Source organism: Melospiza melodia, chromosome 24 (genome assembly GCF_035770615.1).
Source record: "Melospiza melodia melodia isolate bMelMel2 chromosome 24, bMelMel2.pri, whole genome shotgun sequence".
NCBI classification, from domain to species: domain Eukaryota; kingdom Metazoa; phylum Chordata; class Aves; order Passeriformes; family Passerellidae; genus Melospiza; species Melospiza melodia.
The window spans coordinates 6,905,560-6,911,559 of record NC_086217.1 but is presented as its reverse complement, the minus strand read 5'-3'; positions in this window follow the sequence as shown (position 1 = coordinate 6,911,559).

Genomic DNA, 6,000 nt, shown 5'->3' with positions numbered 1-6,000 from the left:
GGCCCGGGCCGCGCCGCCGGGGCCCGCCCGCAGCCGCCGCCACACGAGCGCCCGCGCCAGCGCCCACATCCGCGTGCCCGCCCCGCCGGGCGGGCCGCGGCCAATGAGAGCAGAGAAATGCCCGCAGAGGACCGCCCACCTCGTTACGTCATGCCGACGGGCCAATGGGGAGTGAGAATGGCGGGTGGAGCCCCGCCCCTGAGGCGCCGCTGGGCTGCCCGGCTGTTCACACGTGACTGGGCTCTGCCGGTCGGTGTTCGGCGGATTCCGCTCCGGGCGGTTCTGTGTCCGGTCCGGGTGGATCAGTGTCCGGTCCGGGTGGATCAGTGTCCGGTCCGGCCCGTTCTGTGTCCGGTCCGGGTGGATCAGTGTCCGGTCCGGCCCGTTCTGTGTCCGGTCCGGGTGGATCAGTGTCCGGTCCGGGTGGATCAGTGTCCGGTCACCGCAGGTTCTGTGTCCGGTCACCGCCGGGATTCTCTGTTCAATCCGGGAGGTTCAGTGTCCGGTCATTGCCAGTTCTGTGTCCAGTCCCAGCCAGTCCTGTGTCCGGTCACTGCCGGTTCTGTGTCCGGTCATTGCCGCGGTTCAGGGGACACAGCCCTGGAGCCCTGACCTCCATCAGGGGATTGAGCCCCTCTGAACCCCTGGATATTTGTTTTGGTTTAGGGCAAATTTGGGAGAGAACTTTGAAAAGGGCTATTTTAGAAAAGTAGATTTTTTTTTTTTTTTTTAACCCCCTAGGATTCCCCAGTGTGGTAGATGAGTAATGCCATGATTGGCAATGGACAAATATCATGTATAGTGATACGTATATGATACGATAATAGACAAATATCATGAATATGGGTTAAGAAAAGTTCTATAGATTTATAGTTATGTTTTAGCCCCTTGCATTGTCATCAAGGGACAGCCGGGGTTGGGACATCTGGAAGGGTCAGATTGTCACTATGGTGACACTGACCTCTAATCAGAATTTAAGGAATGATCTTCATGACTGGACAGGGAAGAAGGAGCCAATTCCCATATCCCAATCCCATATCCCATATCCCATATCCCATATCCCATATCCCATATCCCAATCCCCATCCCATATCCCATATCCCATATCCCATATCCCATATCCCATATCCCATATCCCATATCCCCTTCCCCATCCCATTCCCCACCCCATTCCCCCATCCCAATGCCCATCCCATATCCCATATCCCAATCCCACATCCCATTCCCATATCCCAATCCCATATCCCATATCCCATATCCCATCCCATATCCCAATCCCCATTCCCATATCCCATATCCCATTCCTGTATCCCATATCCCATATCCCACACCCCATATCCCATATCCCATATCCCATACCCCATATCCCATATCCCACACCCCATATCCCATATCCCAATCCCATATCCCATATCCCAATCCCCATCCCATATCCCATACCCCATACCCCATACCCCATATCCCACACCCCATATCCCATATCCCACACCCCATCCCGCAGCCCCGGCGCTGCCATGGCCCGGCTCCGGCCCTAGGTGGCACCGCGACTCCGCCGCCGCGTCCCGCCGGCACCGGGCGGGGGACAGGAACGGGGCAGCCCCGGCGGGTCCCGGCAGCGCCCGAGCCCCTCCGCCTCCCTCCTGACCCCTTCCCCGCGGTGTCCCTCTGTGTCCCCCAGGCTGTCCCGCTTCCCCCGGCTGTCCCACCGCTGTCCCTGGGCTGCTCTGTGCCCCCCCGGCTGTCCCCAGGCTGTCCCCATCCCCTCCGTGCCGCCCCTGGGCTGCTGCACGTCCCTGCCCAGCACCTGCTGCTCCTCGGGGCTCACCCTCTGCGGAGAACGGGGACATCCCACAGGGCAGCGCTGCCACCCCGGCTGGCTGCCTGTCACCTGCCCTCGGTGTCACCTTCGGCACCCCCAGGGCAAATCCAGCGGCAGGGCCGGGCTGGCAGGGACCCTGCCCAGGGAGCAGAGCCAGCTCCTGCAGTGGCACCCTGTCCCTGCCCCACTGAGGGTGGCACCTTGCCCGTAGCCAGTTCCAGACACAGCTTGGAGAGCCCAGGACCCCAAGCTGCTGCTGGGTTTTCACCAGCTCACCCAGCCCAGGACTGTCACAGGGCCCTGAGGCTGGGTGTGGGCAACTCCTGATGGCTAAAGAGAGCCATGGAGCATTCATGGGATGTATCCCACGTTTGTTCCTTCATGGGAGAGGGATTGCCCAAGGAAGAGCAGTGGCCTTTCCTCCCCTCCCCTTCCTCCTGGATTTCTCTTTCAGGTTTTTGGCAATCTTAGACTTTGAAGAGTAGGCCTATGCAGTTAAAATTTGAGCAATACCTATCTAAAATGCAGGTCCTACAAATCTTCCTGCATGAACTTGGCCACAATTGGCCAAATCCTGAGCTCCGGCTCTCTCCCCATCCCCATCCTACTCCTCTCGTGTGTCCCACAGGAGCAGATCCCTTCAGGACCTCTCTGGTTGTTCCATGGATGATCCCCACTCCATCACCTCCTACAGAAACCAGAGCTCAGCATTTCTGCTGGGGTTTCGCCAGCAGCTGAGATGGGCCTGGAGGGTGGTGCAGGGAGAGCAGGAGGGCCCAGAGCTGCTCTGTCCTGGCAGAGCCAAGAGGGGCTTTAGGTGCCAGTGGGCTCAGTGGTGTCCATATCCCACATCCCATATCCCATATCCCATATCCCATATTCTGCACTGAGAGCCCCATGCAGACAGAGATGCTGGGATCCCACCTCTGCTCAGAGTGGTCCCTCGGTTCAAAGCTGCTTCGCCTCATTCCCAGTCACCCCATGAACCAAACTGGGGCAAGCACACGCTTCAGTGGGTGGCTGACAGCTCACCCTTGACACAGAACTGGTTTTACTCCATCTCCCTCCTCATTTTATTTATGGTCCTTCACCCCAGAGTGGCTTCGCCCTGATGGACGGTGTTTGCACATGTTCCTCTTATCCAGAACATGGGGCTTTGCAGCCACTGCTCTATTTACTGTAATTTTTAGCTCAGACACAACCAGAACTCCCACCCTGTCTGGGCTCTCAGTGCAGAAAACAAGACTAAACTATTTTGGGATGTTTTTCCCTTTTCCTCATACTTGGGTGCTTTCCCATGTGGCAAAGCCTTTGGAGCCTCGGGGAGGGTGAACCTGTTTCACACACCCCTGAGAGCTGCCTCTGACCCCTGCACACACTTTAACCCCCTCCCCTGACCACAGGCACCTCCCACACACGCCAGCTTCATGCTCCACTCGGATTTTGGAGCTGGGAAATGCATCCAGTGTCAGGGATGAGCTGAGAGCACGGCGGATGGGAACGAGCCTCCCAGGCTCCATCCTCACCCTCCTCCTCCTTGTCACCTCGTCTGGTCTCACCTCCTCAGGGTGCCCAAAACGCCGTGTACTGCTGCCCCAAGACAAGGAGGGAACACGGCTTTGGCCCTGTTTGCCTGGCAGATGTGGAAAAGTGCCCGGAAAATGCCCCTTTGCCTGCATCACTCCCATTTTAGTCCCACTGGGTGGCACCCGCTGGGGAGAGGCCGGCGATGCACACGAATCCTCCCCCCTCCCGCCTCTGTCACAGCCAAGGGTCTCTCCATTGAAGTTTACTTTAGGGTCTAATAAAATTTCCAAGCTGGAAAAATCTTTATGCAGAGGTTTGCTTTGTTTAAAGGAAGAGGACCATAAAGATAAAGCCTCGCCCGCCGCCGCTCCCCTCCCTGCCCGGCCGAGGGGCCGCGGCTCGGCCCCTCCCTCCCAGCCCGGAGGAAGAGCTTGTTTTCCTAACGAGAGGTTTGAAGATTAAAAGGGGAAAAAAATCAGCCATTTGGAATCCTCTACTGACGCTGCAAATACCCTCGTTAATAGATATGTCTCGTTTTGTTACCTCATTTTAATTAATCACTAAACAAAGACAGCTGCCAAATTTCGGCTCTGGCTTTGAGCCTACAACTGACTTGAAGCCCTTGAAAAATAGACTATTTATGGTGCCTGGGCTTAAAGCTTAAATTTCTTGTATAAACTTTACCCTTCCTAAGAATAGCGTGGGGAGAGCATTGCTGGCCCCATGCTCGGTGCCCCCATGCCCAGCTGGGTGTGGGCAGCAGTGGGGCCAGGAGGGATTGGGGTCCCTCGGGCTGCTGACAGCACAGGAGCAGCTGCACCAGTTCCAGGGTGTCCCTGGACAAGTCCTGCTGTCCCCACACAGGCACAGGTGCCACCACCAAGGGAGGTGCCCCATTCCCTTTGGCCTCCTCCACAGGGCAGAGCATCCTGGTGCAGGAGAGCATCCCTAGGGCTGGCTGGGTGCCTAAGGGAAGTGTTTGTGTCCCAGACATGCAGTGTGTGGGGTGAAGAAGCTATTTCATGTTTTAGGGCATGGCAGCTGCATCCAACCCTGCCACTTCCACCAAGGGATGGGGCTCCTTCATCCACACCCCAAATAGCAGAGCCCTGGGATTTTGCACTGTGATGGAGCTGCCCACAGCAGGGGCACGAGGCTTCTGTGTCTTCCCTTGATGGCAGCTTGGGCCTTCACAGGCTCTGAAAGGGCATTTTAATTTGTGTATGTATTTTTTGGGGTATCCTAAAGAAAGGCTTCAGCTTGTCCTTCCCCATCCCTTCAGACCACAGGCAGGGAAGGAGCTCTCCTGGAGGATTGGGGCTTGACAGGGCAGGAGGAGCAGCAGGAGGGTCTGTCTGTCCTGGGTGCTGTGTGCCCTCAGTGCTGTGTGTCCTGGGTGCTGTCTGTCCTGGCATGTGGCTCTCAAGGCTCTGCAGAGCCAACTGGCCTCACTGCGGGCCCTGAATGAGTGCCCGGCGTCTGTCCCACTGCCTGGTGTCTGTCCATCCCACTACTCAGTGTCTGTCTGTCCCACTGCCCATTGTTCATCCTGCTGCCTGCTGTCCCTCTGTCCTACTGCCCAGTGTCTGTCTGTCTGTCCCACTACCCAGTGTCTGTCTGTCCCGCTGCCCGGTGTCTGTCTGTCCCGCTGCCCAGTGTCCATCCCACTGCCTGGTGTCTCTCCTGCTGCCCGGTGTCTGTCTGTCCCACTGCCCGCTGTCCGTCCATCCCGCTTCCCAGTGTCCATCCCGCTGCCCACTGTCCGTCTGTCCCGCTGCCCGCTGTCTGTCCCGCTGCCCGGTGTCTGTCCATCTCGCTGCCCGCTGTCTGTCTGTCCCGCTGCCCTGTGTCCACCTGTCCCGCTGCCTGGCGTCCGTCTGTCCCACTGTCCGTTATCCATCCCACTGCCCAGTGTCCCTCCCGCTGCCCTCTGTCCATCCCGCTGCCCTCTGTCCGTCTGTCCCGCTGCCCGGTGTCCGTCTGTCCATCCCACTGCCCAGTGGCCATCCCGCTGCCCGCTGTCCATCTGTCCTGCTGCCCGCTGTCCATCCCGCTGCCCGCTGTCCATCCCGCTGCCCGCTGTCCGTCCCGCTGCCCGCTGTCCATCCCGCTGCCCGCTGTCCATCTGTCCCGCTGCCCGCTGTCCATCCCGCTGCCCTCTGTCCATCCCGCTGCCCGCTGTCCGTCCGTCCGTCCCGCCCTGGGATGGTTCTGCAGCCCCCGTTCTCCGCAGCGGCTCCCGCTGCCCTCCCGGCCCGGGGCGGGAGCAGCGCCGGGCTGCAGGACGAGCCGCTCCAGCTGCAGCCGGGATCCCGCAGCTCATATTTCAGCAGGTCTCCCCCTCGGGTGACACCGAACGCGTGTCACACGCGCTGGAGGCACGGGCTGCCGGCCCCCGCCCGCCCACACAGCCCCAGCCGCGGTCCTGCAGCCGTCTGCTGCCTCCGTGGCTAAAATAAACCGTCTGCTGCACAGGCAGCAGAACTCCCAGCAAAACCTCCTGCTGCACAGCGAAACTCCCAGCAAAACCTCCTGGTGCACAGCCGGCACCGGGAATCCAGCCCTGCACACGCCGTGCCAAAAACCCCGCTGGGTCAGCACCTGCTGGGATCCGGGGTGCTGCCACAGCCGAACCCGCGTCCTGGTTCCCTGCA